Raw genomic sequence first — 23,758 nt, 5'->3', positions numbered from 1 at the left:
TTCCAGACATGAGACTGTGGTGGTGTGTACATCAGTATTGGTCAGGTGAGGAGGGTACAGTGCAAGAACACATAGAGGATTATCTCACAATGTGTAGGCATCAGAAGCACCTACAGTATGTGGTATGACTCATCATACCACCTACTATACTTGTCCCATAAATGTGTCAAGTGACAGCAATGCATGAGAAAACTCACGAATAATGTCAGTGGGGCTGAGCAGGTCAGCACAGTGAGCACAAACTTAAACAAGGCCTATAGCTGATCAACAAAACACATGACATACTCTGCATACAAGGACAGCGACAACCAGTAGATGTGCCCCAGGAGTGCAAGGTCACACCAACACACTGCACAGTGCTCAACCTACAACTCCATGTCTGACAATGGAAACAAACAGGCAGTCATTACCTGGATCATAAATGTGTGTAATTTGCATGTGCAGGGTCACATGCACCTCAACACTACTGACAATGACAGACCAATCACACTGCATGACTACTCAAGTCCACACATTCAAATGTACCCATGTGACTGAAGACAGGCCTACACAAGATGACTACACATCAACACTGCTGTTCACACATCAAGAAAGATCCCACATATATGAGGGACCCTGGTCATCCCACAAGTAAGCATGGGGATAGAATCCATCGTTGTTGTGGTATTGCACCCTATAATGACATGTCTACAATTAAACCTGAACATAGAATGATTAGGATAAGAGTAGATCATCACAAACAACCATCATTGCACCAACAAGCCTCAGAGTCAAGAACAACAAAAGTGTCTGGGACCTCTGACAAACTATGAAAAAGTAAAACAAGTAATTACCAATGTGGAAGTGGCATACAGAGAATGTGTCACATGAACATATACCCATACATAAAACACTTTTCATTTAGCAAGGGCAGCGACAAAGCAGACAACAGGAGTAACAGATTTCTTTTACATAATATCCAGATAGGCATCCAAAGTGCAAACCATCAAGGCCATTGGCCATCACAAATTCCTAGCACAAACATGTGTGCAAGACAGACTGCACAGGGAATGGGCATCAAAAGTAACAAACAGCAAGGCCGTTGACCAGTACTAAATCCTAGTAGGCACCTTTGTGCCTGACAGACTGCATAGGAAATGGGCATCAAAAGTAACAAACTGCAAGGCCATTGGTCAGTCCATAGTTCTAGTCCATACATGTATGCATGAGAAACTTCACAGGAATTGGGCATCAAAAGTAACAAACTGGAAGGCCATTGACCAGTCCAAAGTTTGAGTCCAAACATGTGTGCATGAGAAAATGCACTGGAAATGAGCATCAAAAGTAACAATCAGCAATGCCATTGGCCAGTCCATATTTCTAGTCTACACATGTGTGCATGAGAAACTGCACAGGAATTGGGTAACACTGTCCACTGCCATGGGAATCACCACAGCTCAGGGGCTTCATATGGGCAGTCCAGGCACTACTGTTGGGGAAATGGTGTGGGGAGGAGTACTTGGCTTAAATTTTTGGCTTTAGGTCAAACTAGGAGGGGGCTGATTGTCAGGGCCAGTTGGAGGACTGGACCTGGGAGAGAGAGAACTGGCTGTGGTAGAGGCATCCGTGGCTGTGGGAACCTGAAGACTGCTTGGACCTGATGGAGTGGTGGAACGTGGAGGTGAAGACATGCTGCATGGAGGCACAGGGATTGAGGGTGAATGTTGAGGGCTGTGTCTCAACTGTTTGGGGATTTGATAGCCCACTTGTGTTTTGGCTGGAGTGGGAAGTGAGGTGAGCACAACAACCTCACTCTCCACCAAAGCTGTATCAGGTGCAGGAGGCTGTCCCCATGGGGATTTGCTGGACCTGGTGGTATGCTTCCGGTGGCCTTGCCTCTTCCCCTGCATCCCCTGTTGTCGAGGTAAACTCCCCACTTTGCTCTCTTGTCCCTGCTTCACAGGGATGTGGGTGGGATTAGACGTTTTGGGTGAATATGCCTTTGAAATGTGTTTGGGCTTGGTCGTGGCAGGCACCAGGTTGAAAGCGGACAGGGCAAGTGTTTGTGGGTATTTGGAAGCAGGTGTGGGGATGAGACAGTCCTTGCTTGGCCGTGATTTTGATGAATGTGATATTGATGCCTGCTTCTTGGCCTGATGCCCTTGTGTGTCAAGTGATGGGCTTTTGGTTTTGCACTCATGTGTGCCCTTTTTGTGTTGTGGTGATGGGTCTGTGGTCTGGAATGCTTCGAGTGCTGCTGTTGTGGGCTGCTTGTGGAGGACTTGGTGCAAGAGGGCTCTGGCATGTAGACACTCTCGTCAGGTGGTGCCACTGGCAGGGTGGTTGTTGAAGGGACAGGAGCTGTACTGGCAGCTTGTGACTGCTGAATGGCTGCCATCACTGTGGAGGACAAAGACTGGACAGTTCGGTGTAGGCCCCCCACGTCAGAATGAATGCCCTCCATGAATGCAACTACCTGTGCCAACTTCTTGTCATGATCCCGGAAGCCATTCAGGAGAGCAGTCTGACCCACACAGAGCTGGCGCAAAAGGTCAACTACCTGCACACTGAGGGCAGCAGGGGAAACAGGGGCAGGGGCAGCGGTGCCTGGGGAGAAGGAGAGTTTACCCCTCCTAAGGCTGCTTGCATGGACAGCACTTGTGGGAGCATCCGGGAGGGTGGGCACTGAATGAGGTGTGGCAAAAGAAGAGGCATATCTGGAACTTCCTAAGACCGCCAACATCGAGGAGTCCCTGCTGAAGTCGGAAGACGTTGAGGTTGGTGTTTCCGGGCGTTAATCATCCAGAGCACTCCTGTCCCCCTACAAGGTGCCGGTCACATCAGTGTCAGTGACATCCCCTTTTGTATTGCTTTGAACTCATGGGTAGCAGTCATGCCAGAAGCTTCCCCACTGGTGTCCGTCCCCAGTCTTTCCCTGCCCTCTGTAGATTCTGTAAGAAACAGAGACAAAAGTTCAGTATAGAGTACTGAGAAGTACTCAAACATGTAATTTTCCAATGGCTACAAGCTCAGTATATCCCCATGTTGTGCTTTGAAGCACAACTACAGTTGTACATTGGTGTCAGCTATGTAAATGTCACAATTTATCTTTTGTGCACAGCACACATCTATAAATGCACACTAACATGATGCTCACTGTTGTTCACTGCCAGGTGATGTCTATGACACTCATACTGCAGCATGTGTCACAAGGCCACATCTCATCTGGCAATGACAAGGGTCATGGTTTTAAAAACATGAGAAACCACATGTTGTACAAAAGCAGAACAGCTGCACTCAACACTGAGGCCACTTAGAAGCCATTGCATCACACTAGAGACATCACAGAGCTTCGCACTGGCTTGCAGTAGGCATTCATGCAGTCACTCATACCCAAAGTCACACTTTGCACAATACTCACCCCCAACTTACTGCTGATGGGCCCTCAAGCGTTCATCCAGCTCTGGCTGTGTCACTGCCAAGATAAGGGCCATTAGTGGTGTTATACTCCTGCCCGCCAACTTGCCACTCTGAGGGAGCACCCCCAGCATCATCTCTGCAACATATTTTGCTCAGCCGGCAGATGTCATCCCACCTCTTGTGACAGTGTGTGTGCTGTCGGTTGGAGACACCCAGAGCCCACACCTTTTGTGCAATATCCCTCCATATCGCCTTACACTGGTGGACCTTAATCTGCAGGCATTAAAGACAAGAAGAGGAAGTATCAGTGTCACTCTGTTAACTACCAATGTACCTCAGTACAGGAGCATGAAAATACATAGCACACTAATACATCAATGTTGAGCAGAGGCCATACAGTATGACATTTAGTACACTTACATCAAATATTCTCAGATAAATGTACACATGTGTGAGGATGGACACAGTACATGGCCATGTCATACACATGCAGAGTGCCAGCATAGTAACCAATGTGAAAATGACTCTCATCTGTGATTCAGTATGTAAGTGAGCATGATATCAATACATTTGGAATGATGTGTCATGGAATACTCACTTTTTTCAACACTACACACCCCTGAATGTCCTTGCACAGTGCATGCGTACATGTGTCATGGTGGTCACATATAGGACCATGAACTTACATTCTCATACTCTTCTCACAAGGTGAAGTCCTGTCTTGTACAATCCTTAGGCCTAAGATAGCTCATTGAGAAATACGGTGGTGGACAACACATATGTTTCACTCAGTAAATTTAGCGATGGGTCCTTGTAACATTGGGCAGTTTCTGTGCAGGCCAGAGGGAAAAACACTGAGGTTAAATGTGGGCCATAAGAGAAATCACATGCATGTACAATATGAGGGGGTAAACAGTGCCTACACATGCGAGACTAAACACATAATGAAATATATAGAAGGATGACATCTCCAAATCACCTTTATCTGATGTTATAGGTGAATTACCATCAAGAGTGCTACACTCAGGCATTGTACTCATGTGCATAATGCACATATCACCATAGGGGCAATTTGAAAAAGGTAATTACATCATTCAGTACCCTATGGACAATATACATTTGTAATGTCAGAAATGAGCATGTGAAGACTTATTGGACTATGCCATCAATTAGCACAGGCAATGTTTGGTCTGACTTCGACTGTCTCAACCCAGCAGTGTAACTGTATGGCAGCAAAATTACAGCATGCCACTTCCATCCTTCGGTGCAGTCATTGAACTGTGGAAATAAGGCTACACACCCCATTGACACAAAGTCAGCATACTAGGCAGTGTATCACTCATTTACATTACCCAGTCTCAGATCAACGTGTGTTTCTTTTTGCTTAAGGAGAGCTGTAGAAGTGTCCATGTTGCCATCCTCCCACATATTCAATTGCAATTCTCAATAGGCCATGCATGTAGCATTCTATAGGAAAAAATGGATGCATGCACATTGACTTGCACTCACAGGTAGATACTACTGCAGAGCAACATCATGTGAGCATTCTGAGTACTCCCAAACTTTTACTCAGACACTTACCAGTACATCTGGCACACCATAAAGCCTCCCAAATTGTGAAAGGACCTCGTCCACCAGGACCTCCAGTTACTCTGTGGTGAAGGAACAGACCCTGATGTTCTCAGTTCCTCCCATAACTAGGTACAGAATACAGGAACAGCAGCAGTTGGTGGTGAAGAATAGCAGGCAGCAGTGTCTGAATGCAAGTGAAATGCGTGGCTCTCTCACAGACATTTCTAGGCCCCTAGGGTTATTTCAGTGGTACTCTGCTGCGGCAATTGGTCTGCCTGGTTTACATTTTTCAATTGTATCCAATGACCGGGACCTCGATAGTGGAGCACCCCAACCGCGAGTTTCAAAATTGTATTGCACTACCGAGATCACGGTTCCCATTCACCGGTGGGATGTCTCAACCTATGTTCATCATGGTGCTATGCGATGTCCTGTCTGCAATGATGACATACAAGGACCACTACATCCACTTCCCACAGAGACATGATTTGGCAGGTGTGAAGGGTGATTTCTATGATCTTGGACACATACCTAATGTTGTTGGCGCCATTGACTGCACAAATGTTGGCCTAGTTCCACCACAGGCACTTGAGCACATCTATCGGTAGAAGAAACATTTCCATTCCATTAATGTGCAAGTGGTATGCAAAGCAGATATGATTATCTCCCATGTATGTGCCAAATTCCCCGGTCTTGCACATGACTCCTACATACTGCGTAGCAGCATCATACCACAATTGATGGCTAATCTGCATCCAGAGCGTGCATGGCTTGTTGGAGAGTACACAGAGTCAAGTAGTGTGCTGTATGTGTGACATGCTGTTCTCAGCTGCTGTTTATATTAGTAAATTGCTCCCTGTATCTCGCACTTAGGTGACTCGGCATATCCAAACCGTCCTTGGTTGCTGAGCCCACTGAGGAATCCAAGGACACCGTAGGATGTTTGCTATAATGATGCAATGGGAGGACACGTTGTGTGGTGGAGCGTACTTTTGGGCTTCTGAAGTCTAGATTCCGGTGTCTGGACAAGAGTGGAGGTGCACTACTCAACTCTCCCCAAAAGGTGTGTTAGATCATAGTTGGATGCTGCATGCCCCACAACCTAGCCTTGAGCAAAGAGATCCCCCTGCTCCTGGACGATGATGAGCAGCAGATGTCCCCCCTTAAAATCCACATATGCCTAGTGAGTACGATAGTGGAGAAGAGAAAGGTGTTGACCTGCATCAACAGCTCATCAACCAATACTTCCCTTGAGTGTAAGTGACATTGTACAACACCAACATTGTCTGTTGTCATTCAGGGTAGTGGCAAGGCATACATTCTTTTTTTGACTGCTGCCTGTTGTTGGCTCTGTGCCAGTGGCGGTTTTTGCATGGGGGCGTTTGGGCGCCGCCCCCCCTGCTTTCTCGCCGTGCAAGAAGGCAGAACAATGGTAGTTATCATATTATATAACTACCATTGTTTCTGCCTTCTCCCACGGCGAGAAAGCACAACTTCCTGGTTAGAGTTACTCGAGGGCAGGGGGAGTGGCTTGGGGGAGTGGCTTGCCCATTGTTGGTAATACTGACTGTATGGGCAGCCTGAGGCCGCCCAAACAGACTGTATTACCAACAGTGGGAAAGCCACTCCCCCAAGCCACTCCCCCCTGCCCTCGAGTAACTCTCCCTGTTCTCTCTGTATGCTGCAGCAGCAGCATACAGAGAGAAAATGACGTACCTGGGGCAGCCGGCCGCACCAATGAAAAGAGCGGCAGTGGAGAGGGAGGCTGCCTGCTGCGCCGCCTTCCTGATGACGTGCTGATGCTGCCTGCAGGATTCGAAAGCGAGGACGGCGGGAATCGGGATGGACGAAGTCTCTGGAGTCTGTCTGCTGGACTGTAAGTTACGTTTATTTAACTTGTTATTTATAATTGTATTATTAATGTATTTATTTCATTGTGTAATGTGTATTGTGTTAATGACATGTGTTTCCAAACCCCTCCCGCCTCCCCCCTCATCCCCTCAGGTCGTCCCGACCAAAGCTGGTGCCGCCATTGGTTGGAAATTTGCACCCAGGGCCCCCGCAGGTGTGCTTGATTAATAGATGCTGCCCCTGCCTGCTGTTTTTCTCTGTGGTGTCCTCTCCAATAGACAATTTGTCTATTGGCGATTCCTCTCTTCAAGTTCAGCTTACTTTCCATAAGTATACTAATGATGCATGGGAACAGGTCTGTTTTTCAAGGATCCTATAGAGGCATATTGTGTTGCCCGCCGGCAGCTAATTGCACACAAAGGCGGCGCGGACCCGGTTAGTAGTTGTTTACTTGGTTTATTTTTATCTTCCCTGCGTGCCCTCCCCCCTCCCACCTCCCCCTACCCGCGAGTATTGGGAGTAGGATCCTTGACTGCATTATAATTTATGATGGTCGACTTCACACTTGTAGGCCCAGCGGAGGCGGCAGAAGTGACCCTCTTGTAGGTGTTCAGGGAAACACCAGCTTATCTCTCGAACGCCACAGCAGAGGGTGGTCTAGCACGAGTGTGGTTCCCATCACTGGCTGAAGAGACAGAATCACACTCACGCTCCAGTCCCCTGCCTGGATAGGTGCCAGGCCCAGGTTAATAACACAAATTATTCTGAAATATGATGTAATGTTGATCGAATCCGCTCTTTTTATTGCATCCTCCTGAGTGAGTGACCTTGGTCTTATATTTTTTTGCTGCGTGTTTGCCTTTGACTTAGTGGCGTCTTTTCAAGAATGCAGGAGGATTCGTAAAGATGATGGTATTATTCAATTAAGAACAGCTTTGCCCGGGGGCACCTTTAATTGTAAAACGCTAACACCGGCTGTATATTTTTGTTTTGCCGAATGAAACAGCCCTGAGCTACCAAGATGCATCCAATATTTAAAGTGTTTGATTGTTCCGACATCGGTTTTTTAGGTGATTGTGTTTGCCTGCACATTACTGTTGTTTTCCAATCATTTCAATTCACTAGTTTCGAGATAGTGAGGTCCTGAGATGAATAATGGAAAGGTCACTATAAATGCCATACTCAGGCTTTTCTGCTCCCCGCAGTTGCACATTTGTATTGCTTTTCCTGGGGAAAAAGTGGAGTTTTATTTTGTGTGTTTGTTTTTTGTTTATTTTGAATTTTTCAAAAGGAATTAAATCTTACACTTGTTTCCTCCTCTAACTCCGTTGATCCGTATGAATGTCTGGAATTAGAGAGAGAGTGAGAAAGACATTGGGAGAGAAAATAAGACAGAAGGACACAGCCAGAATGATAGAGAAAAATAGAGGCAGGCAGTGTGAGAGAGTGTTGGGGAGTAATGTAAAAGTGAGTGTGGCCGGAGAGGCCCCGGCCATTAGGGGAATGCTAGGCAGAGGGAAGTGAAAATGCATCAAACTTCAAATGGATGCACTTGATCTGCCAAATGCAGTGTCACAAGGTAGGCAAGTGCAGTCGGTGATGCTAATTTTACGCCTGCCACTTTCAAATGTCACCAGCCGCCACTGCTCTGTGCAAATAGCTGATGTGTGTGGCACAAGGTATATTTATCCAGGTACCTCATATCTATGTTAAAGTTGATGCTCATTGTTATGTGTGCTGGTTTGTGTACGTTGATGACTAGTCGTGAGTTCTAGCTGTAATGGCACTACCTAACAAGTAAATCCTATTCTCTTGTGTCTTTCTAGGTCCCTTTACCCTCACAATGCCTTGTCACAATCAAAGCGTGTGGTACATTGGAATCTGAGTTGACATTGTACTTACTGTGATAAACATGGAGCTGACACAAAGACATAGGTGTGTAAAAAGTGTTTATTTACAATAATGATTTGTGACAGAGAAGTGATTATTTACGGCATTGTGCTAAGTGAAGTTATGAGTTGTCAGTGATGGTAAATGAGAAAAATATAGTAGTCACCACATTAGTGTAGTCACACAGTCAAACAGACTCCTGCCATCTAATGGCATTGTGGGTTAGGACAGTCAACAAAGTCAATGTCAAGGTGAAGACAGGTTGCCAGCATGACTGACTCAGCAACTAGCGTTTGGATAGTGCATTGTCACGTGATCCTCCCCTGATATTTCTCGGATGGCCCCTTGTGCATTTTGCATGGGGGACTCTGCTGCAGGCTCAGCGGTGTCTGAGGAATCATTTTGTTGCAGCTCACCCCTCTCTGTGGCCACAGCTGAGGGGGTTGGAGTATCAGCATGCGGGCCACTGGAGGGGGTTGAGCTGTCATTTGGGCTACATGTCTGTCCCTCAGTACACCCACAAGCTGGCCCATGAGGTCCACAATTTGGCCCACACGTGTGTCCATGGACCTCAGCAGCAGGCGGAGCTCACACACTTCTTACACAACCTGGCCCATCTGTCCCTGGGTCTGCTCATATGTGCCAAGGACTCAGGCAATGGTGGCCAGGGCTTGGGTCCCAGTGTCCTCTTGTATTAGTCCCCCAGTTGCCCTTCCGCCTGCCCTGCTGACGCCGACCTGTGGCATTGGCATTCGACGCACCTGCAAACTTTCCCTGGTATCCTCTGATTGTGTTGTGGTGTTAGTGACCACTGAGGCATGGAGAGAGTGTTGCAGGCAGCAGTGGGGATGGTGGAGGCCGCATAGGTCGTTGTAGCAGAGGTCAGGGCTGTTGCTGTTGCTGGGGTGGTGGTGGGGACAAAGAGGGCCTGAGATGGGCCAGGTTGGTGCTCCTCATACGAGAAACGTAAGGAGTCTGAAAGTTCACGTTCCGGGGGGGAGGGGGGGTTTGGGGTAGAGACAGGCTCTGCAAGTTGGTGGGGTTTTCTGCTGCAGTTGCTGGTGGATCTCCTGTTGAACAGAGGTCAAATGGTCATTGAAGTACACTCTACAAGCTTGGTGTTAGACGTTTGGATGTTACATGTGATACACCAAACACTTTACATTGCAATCACTAGATATGGTTGCAAGATACTGAGCATTATGACATGATGTTGAGGTACATACATTACTTGTCCATTGTGTGACATATAAAGAGAAACCATGTGCCACATACAGATTGTGTGTTTTCAAGCACATGTTGTCATCTGACAACTTGCAGCACATTGACTTTATGTGATGCATCTTTTGGATTTGCTCTGCATGGAATCACTTTCAGATAAGCAAGAACTAGCCATTGTCTTGTTATACATACCTTTTTCATATCATGTACTTTATTTTATTTGTCCAATTGGCCATGCATGTTTTGTGTTTATACATTGCATTCTGTGCCATGCATGATTGGGCCCAGAATTTCTTCAACATGTGACTTGGTGAGTAAAGGTTACTTTTCTGTGACAGTTACATATGCTTAGCTGTCTGTACACTGGGTGTGGCTTTTGGATATATGCCAAGTTGGCTGACATTTGAGTGCTGGTGTGGTCATATGGCTTCATGCATTTTGAGAAGGATGGCAAGGTGCATACACTGACTACCTACCTGTTTGGTTACACAGTGTAGGGAAATAGCTGATATATGGTTATGAGTGGGAGGAGTGCTCCATCCTGCTGAGCTGTGGGACAAGGGGGCCTGGTGGGAGTTGGAGTGCTGGCTTCCCATCCACAATCACCCCTCCCTGTTAAGATGGCTACCTATCTGTTAGTTTGAAGAGTGTAATGGAATGGCTGCCACATGGTTCTGGGTGGGTAAGTGCTCCATCCTGCTGAGCTCTAAGGGCAAGGGGGCCTGGTGGGAGTTGCAGTGATGCCTTCCCACCCACAAATACCCCTCCCTGTTACGATGGCTACCTACCTGTTAGGTGAAGGTGAGCAATGGAATGGCTGCCACATGGTTCTGGATGTGGGGAGTGCTCCATCCTGCTGAGCTCTGGGAAAAGTAGGCCATGGGTTAGTTGTAGTGCATGCTCCTCACCCACAAAATAGAGGAAGGGTATAGGTTCCACATGCCTCTTGGTTGGGTTGGGAGTGTTACATCCTGCTCAGGTGTGGAACAAGAGAGCATGAGAAGGCTAACTACCTGTAAGTATAATGGGAACAATTAAATAGATGGCACATAGTTGTGAGTGCCACATGGTTGTGAGTGTGGAGAATGCTCCAACTTGCTCAGCTGTGGGACAATGGGGCCTGATGGGAGATGTAGTTCTGGCTGCCTCTCAACATGCCCCATGGAAATATTGCTAGCGACCATTGGGGTGATTCAGGGGAAGGAAATGTTAGATCTGTGAGGCATTTGTTGGGAAGTGTGTGTTATATGTAAGTGCATTTGTGGTTAGGAAGTGTAGCTTTGTAGTTGTGCAAGACAGTACATGGCAGTACAGTACAGTACAGAGAGACTCTCTGGATGCAGTATGACAAGCACCTTCTCCTCCCATTCGGTATATGTTAGTGGTAGAATGGGAGGGCCGCCGCCAGTCCTCTGAGCCAGCTCATGGTTCTTGTTGGCACGCTCTTTCACCCTGCTCTTGAGGTCATGCCACTTCCTCTTGATGTCCTTCATGGTGCACGGGGTGTTCCCTACTGCATTGACTTTGTTGACTATCTTTTCCCACTTTTGAGTTTTTATGGTTAATAGTGTCTGTTGGACCATGCTTCCAAACGAAATGTGGTTCTCCTGATTATCTCATCTACCATCACTGACAACTCATTGTTAGTGAATTTGGGCATCGTCTTCTGTGACATGGTGTGTGATGTGCAAATGGGTGAAGGGTGCAGGTGTGAAGGTGGTGGTGGTGATGTGTGTGTGGTTGTGATGGTGTGATGCGTGCTGATTAACCTCTCCTTCATGCTGTGGGGTTGTGCCCTTCAGTCCTCGAGTTGTGCAAAGGATTCTGGGCAGGGAAGGGGCTAGTTTATACTCAGCTATATGTGTGGGTCAAAATGGAGTATTCATGTCAGATGTGTTGTGTGGGTTGGCCTGGGATTTTAGTTTATTAGTTGTCATGGGAATGTGTCATTGGGGTATGTTAGGTGTTTTTTTAGGCTGAGTCAGATATACAGCCACACTTGTTAGCCTTGTTGTGTGGTTGCTTTCGACCGCCATTACTCTTCCAGCATGACCCTTGGGATGAGAATGTAACAGTCCTTCCGCCGGCTCTCCCATTCATCAGTTGTTGTGATCGCGGCGGTGGGAACCAACTAATCCTTCTGCTGGCACCGCCATTGTATAGTAATTTGACCTGCGGTCATTCCGCTGGTCTCAGCGTTTTTTGGTCTTTCTGCAGCACATCCGACCACTGTGGACAGATTTACAGCTTTTCTGGACGTTCACGGAGGAGTTTTGTGGAATCCGTCCGCCGCAGTCTGATTTTTCTGGTGGTTCATTCTAATCTGACCGCCGGTTTTCCAGCGGTACATGCTAATGGTTAATTTCCGCTACCACGGCAGTCGGACTGCATTTCTGACCGCTATCCTAATCGACCCCTTAGTTTCTAATCTAGAGAGTAAAGTTATCAAAATTCAGGTTCATTACTCCATCAGGAAGCTAGCAGTCTTGAGCATCTTTATTTGCCAGTTCAAATATATTCATGGGATTCCGCCAACAGAAAGCGATAGCCTCTCAAATCGATGCTTCTGTCTCGTGGTTCAACCTTTGCCTAATATACCCACCGGGGAGTTGCATTTTTTGTTTGGTACACTTAATCTTGTTGACCTGCTGATCTCAAGTCTTTCAACATCTTCATAATTCAGATCTGTTACTGCTTCAGCTGATTTTTCTCCACTCTCCTCAAAACTGTCAACTCTTTGGAACACTCTTTTCATCCTTTACATCAGACCAATAAGCTTGTATCAAGCTTAAATCTTCAGCCACATTTGTTCCACTTGCCTAATTTTTATCTTCATTTGTTTCATGGTTTGCATAACTTGCAACTGGAATGGTTTGAATTTCTCCTAAGGTTTTAAAGATTAAGAGATTTTAACATTTAATCTTGCTCTTGTTCTAGTTACTGTTCTTCTTATACTTGAACTCTCTGTTCCCCATCTGTATCTATGTACCAGACTTGAGCTTAACTGTGGTTTGTGTCACCATTTATTCAATTGCAGTCTTCTCTCTTTGCTTGAGATGTGTGGATCAAATGTAGTGAATATCCACTCTTTACAACAGTATTTGTCATCAAGATCACTTGATAGGTGAATTGCCATTGTGCTTCCAAACTATGGGGTCATTACAATGGCGGATGGCCAACCACCGCCAACAGTGCGGTGACGGTCCTTCCACCATCGGAAAGCAATTTTCCTCCCGCCACATTATGATGGCAGGGGGAATCTGACCACAACTGTGCTGGGCGCAAAGACCTCCTGCCAGGGATCCACCACAGGTAATCGTACTGATTGCCTGGCAGCGCTGTCAGCATCAGTAAAATGGTGGCGGTGCCTAGCAGGCACCGTCTGCCAGATTAGGATGCTGGCTGCTGCCAGGTTTTTTTGTGGCGAGTAAACAGCCATTGAAAGACTGGTGGGGAGTGATTTTGGGGGCTCACTGCGTGTCCCCTTGTGCTGGAGGGAGATGTTTATGCACTGAGGGTACCCACGGTACTCCCCTGCATTTTACTTGAACTGAGTGATAGGCACCGCGTGGTGCCCGCCACGTAGTGCAGGGAAAGGCACTACATGCATTTTTACTATTGGGGCAGGTGCAGTAGCCAGCAGCATCTGCTGCAATGGTAAACATGCAAGATGCAACCACAAGGTTGTGGTCGCATCATAATTTCACGTACGGGACCGCCACCACCTCGATGGCAGGCGGACGTAATGACCCCAATGTTTCCTCACATGTTTTTTCACCCCTACCCAGTCACTAGGATCTAGGTAATGGCAGTACTCTTCACTTGCTTAAGGTGTAGCCAAATTTAACTGCTGAGAAATAGAGCATACCAGATCGGCCAAACTTTTGCAGTAATCCAGAACCAGATCATTAGTAATACTCATAAGTGAAGCTGAAAGAATAATAAGAATCCTCATAGCTTGGTCCAGGAATATCTCGTGAGGAGACAAGCCATTAGTCTTGCGGGGTGTGCTCCTCCTCAGGAAAGAGAGCATTTGGCCATGTTGTGGATGAACATACTTTGGCTAGGTTTGTCTTCAAGTTACCATTGGCACTCTATCCAATTTATGACTCCTCTGGATAATATCCACAATGATATTTCCGCCCCATTTTTAGTGCCATGAAAAGGATCCTCATGACCACATTCTTAAAATGAGTTTCCCTATATGATTCAATAGAATTTGACAAACCAAATAGAGGGAATAACTCTCGCAATAAAAGCTTGGCAACAGGAAGGGCATCACATTCCTGGATGGCTAGGCCTCAATCCATTTGCTATAAGACAATCCCTAATATATACCCTAAACCATTGCATACGGTCATTTTAACAAAATCTATTTGTAAACTTGTGAATGAAACTTCTGATCTTCCTATGTGACTCATGCTCACGCAAGTTCTTCTGCTCAAATTTAACTGTTGGTAGGCTACACATCTTTGGCACAATTTTCCTGCGATGGCTCTAAAGTGGGGATTGAACCAAAATCTTACCATCACGTCCAACATGTGTAGGTCCATGTACATATCTCATCATTTATAATCATAAGCAAATGGGTAACAAGTTTCTTCCATTATTTGATAAAAATACTTCATTTCTGACTTTTAAACTACCTGCTTCTTCCCATATTCAATTTTCCTTGTCTGGCACCTCGTTCTGTATTTCTCTCAACTCATTGAGTGATTGAACTGACATATACAGGAAATTATCATCATTTTCCATTTCAAATTCGGATTTTCATGAGGTCTCATCGTACCAGGTGCAAGAGCACAGTACTTTGCAACTTTGTCTGCTAAATTATTACCTACTGAAACCATATCATTTACACTTTTACGTGTGGCACATTTTACAACAGCAGTTTTCTTTGGGAATTGCAAAGCTTCTATCAAATCCAGAATTAGTGGCCCATTATTTATGGGAGTGCCAGTCGTTGTTAAGAAACACCTTTGTGTCAATAACTTTGCAAAATCATGGACCACTCCAAAACCGTATTGCCTATCAGTGTAGATTGTAACATTCCATCCATTGGCAGTGCAGAATGCTCTTGTACTTCCAATCAATTTAACCAAATGTGCTGAAGGTACTTTACACAAGCATGATGCTTTTATAATATATGAGGGGGTGCCTGTCCCTTTCTAACTGTATTTATATGGCAGTCCCACGGCATTGAAAAGATAGCCAGAAAGGGACTGGGAGGGCCCCGAGCAGGGCACCCAATCTCCGTGGGCCACTGCTAAGTGGTCAGGGGTACATGTGGTACCCCCTTAAACATCCTTGCACAGTGTGCCAGCCACCATATGGTGCCTAGCACAGTGCATGGATGTTTGAAAGGTGCCTTATTCTACTGTTGCTTCTGCTGTGGCCCTCTCCCAGGCCACAACAGAAGCTGCAATAGAAAAAAGCATTTAACGACTGCCTGCACATCCGTCATATCATAATTGGGCAGGATGGACCACCGACTCACTGTCAGACAGTCACCTGCCCACAGCAATGAGGCCCTAAGTATCTGCAATTAAAGTAGAAAATCTCCAGCGGGACAAGATAAAGGGCTGTAACTGAAGACAGTTCCATGAGGCTGGAGACCCGTTCGGTGATCAATCCAATGAGCAAAGCACCTTGAGCGGATAGGGGATCAGGTGAGTTCCAAGCTTCGCCTGGTTCTCTTTGCAGTTTTTAACCCCAAAAAATGTCTAAGTCCCCACTTTTGGATTTTGACTATATTGTCACCTTGAACACCACTTCCAAGGGCCCAGGACTTGTGGGGCACCACATGGAGGGCCAAGAATCATTGAGGCTGAGTTCTGGTGTGGGTCCAAGGTGAAGGGAACCTTTTGTGACCCTGAGGCTCAGATCAGGAGGGCAGCAAACTAGACCTTTGGAGTCACTCTGACTGTCCTTGGTTCAAGTTGCAAGTTCAGTCCTTCTTCACCAGGAAAGAGGGAAGCAGTGCAGAAAGGCAGCAATTCAGTAAGGCAGCAGTGGGTCAGTAGTCCAGAAAAGTGGCACTCCTTTCAGAATCACAGCAGACCTTCTTCCTAGTACCCTCCTTCTGGAAAGATACCAAACATGACATAGCAACCAACTCCCAATTGGAAATTACAACGTAATAACTAATTTGGTTGTTTTTCACTATCAGGACATGTCCAACATTTTAATTAAATAGCACCATTCCTTATGGGCTACCTATGGCCTACCTTAGGGGTGACTGATCTGTAATAAATAGAGAGGTTAAGGCTGAACAAGTGGGTTTTATTGCCAAGTCAACATGGCAGTTTAGGATGCAGTGGCAGGCCTGGGTTGTAGTTTTAAGGTGCTACCTAAGTAGGTGGCACAAACAGGGCTGCAGGCTCAATGGTAGTATTTAATTTTCATGCCCTGGGTATATGGTATGCCAATCCACAAGGGGCTTACAAGTAAATGAAATATGCTAATTGGGTATAAGCCAATTCAACCATGTTTTAGGTAAGTAAGCACACGAACTTTAGCACCCATTAGTCCCAAGACCAACAAAAATCAGTTCAGCAAAATGGAGGAGGAGAAGCAAAATCTTGGGGGAAGACTGCCTTAATGCTGACAGGTGATATATTTCATACCCTAACCGGTATCTCAGTGGCGTGTCTCACCTAAGCACTGCACAATCATGTAAGGAGGAATTCCATAATGCACTCATAGATCAGTACTTGATGGCAGGGTTGGGATTTCACACAATGGCAAACTATATCAGAAGGAAAAGTAAGTCTACCACATTTAGTATGCGTAGCTGAAGCAGCAGTGATACATGTACCTTTTAAGACAAACATGGTATGAATAACTAACAGAGCATATAATGTTGCAGCAGGTCACATAATTAGGAACACAGATCCAATACCTGCAGGTTATGAATTTACACTCCCGCACTTCTGCCATTAAAAGTGGGCATTCAGGTGACAGGAAGGTGCCAGAGATTTGCCATGAAGTTTTGCTGACACAGGACAGCCAGTATGAGGTCATGTCCCAGTACTTGGAAAGATCATGAATATGTAACAAAAATATTTGTAAAATCATTCCATTAACCAATCTCCTAATACTTCACAGATATTAAGTATTTGTTGGTATTTAATCTTTTTGCTATGTTCTGTTAAACTTTTGTAACATTTGGAACCTGTTTAAATTGCTATCTTTGACATTTTGTTAAGTCAGCTGTAAACAAGTTCAAATTGTGCCCACAGCTGCAACACAAGGTTGAAGTAGATATTTTCCCACTTACAACTAAAAATATGGAGCAAACTGGGTTTCAAAATGTGCATTTTGGCCCAAGGTTATTTTTCTAACCTTTGTTAGGAAAATACTACAAGTTTAAATTGGAAGCATATGGTAAATAAACATGAAGAAGACATTGTAAACACTGGATTTGAATTATCTTCACTTATTATTATATTGCCTCCCCGAACATTAACACCAGTGTTAGCAAATTGCCAATCCTGTTTCATTGGCAGAATCGTGTTTGGCTAGCATATGATTGTTGCACTCCAACAGTTTTCCCTGGAGCACAGTCGTTAGATGCCCATTTTTAAAACATTGACGTGCAATGGGGTCATGAAAGCTCCATTCTACATCAGGATCATATCTTCCTGATAGCTGTAGGGGTGCATATTTTATTTTAACATTTCTGGCAGGATTAGGTCATGCTTGGGTGGAATTGAAGAGGAGTTGGGAAGAAGAATATGCTGCAAAGTTGAAGCGCTGTAATTTAAGGAGCACTGGAATTGCATCTGCAGTTTTATTTGCAGTTTTTATAACATTGATTATGTAGACAAATAATTGCCCATGCAAACAGAAACAATATTATACATTAAACACATTAGTACGCCTATAAAACACATATATATCAAGTTAATACTTAATTCTTATTAGCAAATTACCAACATAAATCACAGTGACTTTTTTGTGTATCTCTAATAACAAAATGGGAGCATCTGCTTGCCGATCAATGACAAGAAAAGGTATTATATGTGAAACTGTTGCTTTCCGTCACTCCCAGTTCTGTCTTTACATTTCACCGCTTGGACGCCCATTGGGCAGCAACTGCGCTATATAAATAACAATACAATACAATACAATATAAACAAACAGAAAGCTAATACTTTGAGGAAAAAGTACCAGTCCTGATGAAATATTGAATACAGGATAGACCACCTGCCCATGATGTGCCTCCAGAAGTATTGGCATTTGCACAGGCAGTAATCAAAATATTGATGGATTAAAGGTCAGCATTCCTAAGCCCAATCAGGTACTAGATAAAGAGGAGAGACTAGCATTCCTTGATCTGTTCTTGAACAAATCACTCAAAGTCAAAGTCAAAAGATTTATATAGCGCGCTACATACCCGGAGGGTCTCAAGGCGCTTGAGGAAGGGTGGGGAGTTACTTGTCGAATATCCAAGTTTTAAGTTGCTTTCTGAATGCTAGATGGTTCTGAGTGAGACGGAGGTGAGTGGGGAGTGAGTTCCATGTTTTAGCTGCGAGGTAGGAGAAGGATCTACCTCCCATGGTGGTTTTATTGATGCGAGGTACGGTAGCAAGGGCTTGGTTGGAGGATCGTAGCTGGCGGGAGGGGGTGTAGAATGATAGTCGTGTGTTGAGGCATTCGGGTCCAAGTTCGTAAAGTGCTTTGTGTGCGTGGGTTAGGAGTCGGAAAGTAATCCTCTTATTGACGGGGAGCCAGTGGAGGTTTTTCAGGTGACTAGAGATGTGGTCTTTACGCGGGATGTCTAGTATGAGTCTGGCTGATGCGTTCTGGATGCGTTGGAGTTTTTTCTGGAGCTTTGCGGTGATACCGGCGTATAGGGTGTTTCCGTAGTCCAGGCGGCTTGTAACCAGTGCATGGGTGACCGTTTTTCCGGTTTCGGTGGGGATCCAGTGAAATGTTTTTTTGAGCATGCGAAGAATGTTGAAGCAAGATGATGAAACGGCGTTGACTTGTCTGTTCATAGAGAGTGAGGAGTCCAGGATGACGCCCAGGTTCCGTGCGTGGTCCGTCGGGATGGGTGCATTTCCAAGGGCCTCTGGCCACCAAGAGTCATCCCAGGCGGAGGGGGAGGTACCTAAGATAAGGACTTCTGTTTTGTCTGAGTTCAGTTTCAGACGGCTGTGCTTCATCCACTCGGCTACTTCTTTCATTTCTTCATGTAGGTTGGTTTTGGCGGTGTTAGGGTCTTTGGTGAGTGATAGGATCAATTGAGTGTCATCTGCGTAGGAGATGATTTTGAGGTTGTGTTGGCGAGCGATGGCCGCGAGGGGGCTCATGTATACGTTGAAGAGGGTGGGACTGAGTGAGGACCCTTGGGGAACGCCGCAGATGACTTCAGAGGCCTCTGAGTTGAATGGTGGGAGGCGGACTCTCTGGGTTCTTCCAGTGAGGAACGAGGTGATCCATTCCAGTGCCTTTCCTTGGATTCCGATGTTTCTGAGGCGCTGTAGGAGGGTGCTATGGCAGACTGTGTCGAAGGCTGCGGAGAGGTCGAGGAGGATGAGGGCGACTGTGTCTCCATTGTCCAGAAGAGTACGAATGTCGTCTGTTGCTGCAATGAGGGCGGTTTCCGTGCTGTGTTTGGCTCGGAAGCCGGACTGTGAGGAGTCGAGGGATTTGTTGGTTTCGAGGAAGGCAGCGAGCTGGTTGTTGATGGCTTTCTCGATGACTTTGGCCGGGAATGGAAGGAGCGAGATGGGGCGGTAGTTTTTGAGTTCGGTGGGGTCCGCTGTGGGTTTTTTCAGAAGGGCGCTAAGTTCTGCGTGTTTCCAGCTTTCCGGGAAGGTGGCGGAGTTGAGGGAGCAGTTGATGACGTCTCGGAGGTGTGGTGCTATGATGGAGTCTGCTTTGTTAAAGATGTGGTGAGGGCAGGGGTCTGTGGGGGATCCTGAGTGGATGGAGTTCATCAGGCGGATGGTGTCCTCAGTGGAGATTGGGTGCCAGTCATTAAGGATGTTCAAGGGGGGTGAAGGTCCTGCAGAAGGTTGGGTGGGTTGGTCTCCGGGTCGATTGTCGAAGCTGTTGTGGATGTCTGCAATTTTGTTGTGGAAGAACGAAGCTAGGGAGTCGCAGAGGGCTTGAGAGGGGGTGATGTCGTTGGAGTTGGCTGAGGGGTTGGTAAATTCTTTGACGATGTTGAATAATTCCTTGCTGTTGTGGGCGTTGTTGTCTAGTCGGTCTTTGAATGCGGCTTTCTTGGCAGATCGGATTAGTTGGTGGTGTATGCGGGTGGCGTTTTTGCAGGCGTCCCTGGTGCTGGTGTTTGGGTCTTTTTTCCAGGCCTTCTCGAGGGAGCGACAGAGTTTCTTCGATTTCTTAAGATCATCGTTGAACCAGGAGGCGTTTTTGGTGCCTAGTTTGATTTGACGTTTTTTCAGCGGAGCTAGGATGTCGGCGGTGTTGGATAGCCATTGGGTGAGGTTAATGGCTGCTTAGTCGGGGTTTGAGGAGTGGGCAGGGGGGTTTTGAAGAGGCGATGAGGAGATCTGGTCGATGGTGATTTTGTTCCAGTTTCTTCGTACAGTAGGTTGAGGATGGTTGTGAGTTGTGGTCTTTTGTAGATAAAGTGTATGCAGCTGTGGTCCGTCCAAAGGAGAGTAGTGGTGTGACTGAAGGAGATATGTTTGCTGGAGGTGAAGATAGGGTCGAGTGTGTGACCAGCGATGTGGGTGGGCGTAGTGACAAGTTGTTTGAGTCAGAGGTTGGCGAGATTGTCCAGGAGGGAGGTGGCGTTGCTGTCATTGCTCTTTTCCAGGTGAAATTTGAGGTCTCCCAGCAGAATGTATTCCTCGGAGGGGAGGGCGTGTGGGGTGATAAAGTCAGTGAGAACGTTGCTGAATTGTGCACGGGTCCTGGAGGTCGGTAGAGGAGGGTGCCTCTGAGTGTGGTCTTGGGGTCGGTGTGGATCTGGAAGTGGAGGTGTTCGGCGCTGGTAAGGTTGACGTCTAAGCTGGTTGAGATGCGGATGGAGTTCTTATGGACGATAGCGATGCCTCCTCCTGTTTGGTCGGTGCGGTCCTTACGGATGATCTTGTATCCTTCCGGGATGGCAATGGTGATGTCTGGGGCTGATGAGGCGTTCATCCATGTTTCTGTTAGGAAGGCGACGTCGGGAGAAATGGTGTCTAGTAGGTTCCAGAGGTCGATGGCGTGTCTGTGGACTGAGCGGGTGTTGAGCAGGATGCATTTTAGGTGGTTGGGGTGAGATATCTGTTGTGTGATGGTGGATGAGGAGTTTTTCTTGGTGCCGTGGAACTTGCAGGAGAAGCATGTGAAGGAGCGGCTTGGGTGCAGTTGGAGAGTCAGCCGGGGTTAAGAGCTAGGAGGGTGGAGGCGTCGTAAGTAATGCGGGAGGGCTGGGCATTGCGTGGACCAGGGGGTCTGGCGCAGGGCGCGGTCCAGGCACGGACGGGCGTAGACGGGCTTACCTTTGGCGCACCTTCGGCGCGGCCGCAGCGCGTGGACGCTGCGAGTTGGGACATCTGGCATTAATGGATAGTGGAGGGGGCGGAGCGTGGGAGGGGGAGCTGGGAGGCGGGAGCGAAGGGGGAGGGACGGGCTGCAGGCACAACAAAATGGACTGGGAGATAAACAACATCAGGACCGGGAAATGCGAGCTGGTGCTGGAACACGGGCACAATAGCAGTTTCAGTTAAGTGAGAGCAGTGCGCAGCTTTCCTAGGTGCTATATGCAAATCAGGCTAAACAATGCGTATAAAACACAATTCACGTAGTAATCGCACTTTAAGCAGAGTAATGCTGAGCGCTACGCAGACAGAGCGGGTGCAGATCTAATTAGTGCAAAATCAATTATGCCAGAGGTGGGGGAGCAGCGCTACGATACCACAATCAGCGCTATGGATCCAGGAGGGAGGGTGGAGCGGCCGCCTCACACGGAGTCAGTCACGGAGTCACTCACAATAAAACCTGCCGACAAGAGGGGCCTGAAGAAAAAAATGCCTACAGACAGGTACAGTAGTGAGTGGAAGGAACTATAAAAAAGTAGCAAAAGATCCAACTCCAGAGATAGTAGCTGAAGTGACATATATGGTAGGAGTGGCAAAAGAGAATAATTGGGTCACAAAACATGGGGCAGAATTTTAAATGATAAGAAACCACAAACAAACTCCTTATTTCTAAATCTTACGTATAGTTCACAAACTGTGGCCTCTACTGCTGACAGACCAATTGTTTTGGGCACTGGCGCAGTTCTTCAGCCACTGTCTTCTTTGCGAAACTGGGTTCTTAGACCATTGGCTGAGCGTATGTATCATATTTAAAAGGCACAAATGGAATCCTGAATCTATTGGGAGGGATGAAAGTTCCAGAAAATGAATTTCGGATTAGTATGAATGTCGAAGAAATCTATACAAGCATCCTTAAAGACCCTTAGGCTCATAGATTCCCTTCTCTCTGTCTTACCTTGGAGGTTGCTAACTCCAAAAGAATTGGTGTAGGCTGTGTTCATATAGTTCAAGTTCAAGAATTTGATTTGTATAGCGCACTACTCACCCAGAGGGTCTCAAGGCGCTTGGGGGAGGGGGTGCATTATTTATCGAAAAGCAAGGTTTTAAGTTCCTTTCTGAAGGAAATGTGGTTCTGGGTAAGGTGGAGGTGAGTGGGGAGAGAATTCCAGGTCTTGGCCTCCAAGTAGGAGAAGGATCTTCCTCCCATGGTGAATCTATGGATGCACGGAACTGCGGCGAGTGCTTGATTGGAGGATCTTAGTTGGCGGGTGGGTGTGTTGAAGGACAGTCGTGTGTTGAGGCATTTATTTATTTATTTATTTATTTATTTATTTATACGCTTATAAAGCGCCTGATTCAATTCCCGAAGGGATATCTCTGCGCTTTTGCTTACACTGGACAGTTTACTATAAGATTGGAGCTGTGAGAGGGGAGGTTGGCTAGATTTATGGCAGCGTAAAGAGGTATGTTTTGAGTTTTTTTCTGAATGATTCAAGATTGCTGATCTGTTTCAGTGCAGTGGGTAGGGAATTCCAAAGAATGGGTCCTTTGTATGACAGGGCTCGACCGCCTTGTCTGGCTCTTCTTATCTTTGGGACCTGTAGCAGCTGATGGTTGCTTGAACGCAGAGTGCGTCCGGGGGTGTATGGGACAAATTTTTCTTTTAGGTATTTGGGGCTAGTTCTAAATAGGCATCTCTGTATTATACTACATATTTTAAATTTGATACGCTGCTTTACCGGCAACCAATGAAGTTGGCGAAGTAGAGGACGGGAGGGTGTTCTGGGAGGAGCATTGAGAGCCTGTCTAGCTGTCGTATTTTGGACAACCTGTAGTTTATCCAGCTGTTCCTCATTTGCCGATAGGTATAGTCCGTTGCAATAATTCATTCTGCTTAATATTAGGGTCTGTATGAGTGTTTTTCTGTGATTGTCTGGCAGAAATGGGAAGACGCGTCGTAGTAGCCCCCTGCCACTTGGGTGGTGTGCTCCTTGAGTAGGAGCGCCTGGTCTAGTTTGATGCCAAGGTTTTTTGCTATTGGTTTGGGGTTAGGAACAGGGCCTAACTCCAGGGGCCACCATTCTGGGGACCATAAAAGAGTCGCCCCCCCGAACAGCATGACCTCGGTTTTGGACACATTGCATTGGAGGAAGTTCTGAGCCATCCAATGCGCTACTGTCTCATCCCATCCGCAAAGGTTGAGTGAATAACCGGTGTGAGAGTTTGAAATGGAAACAAGAGCTGGGTGTCATCAGCGTATGACACCGGGGAGAATCCACAAGACCTTATCAGATTTGCTAAGTGGGCCACATAAATGT

Source organism: Lissotriton vulgaris, chromosome 8, assembly GCF_964263255.1.
Source record: "Lissotriton vulgaris chromosome 8, aLisVul1.2, whole genome shotgun sequence".
Lineage (NCBI taxonomy): Eukaryota > Metazoa > Chordata > Amphibia > Caudata > Salamandridae > Lissotriton > Lissotriton vulgaris.
The sequence above is the reverse complement of the archived record's forward strand: the minus strand, read 5'-3'. Positions refer to the sequence as shown.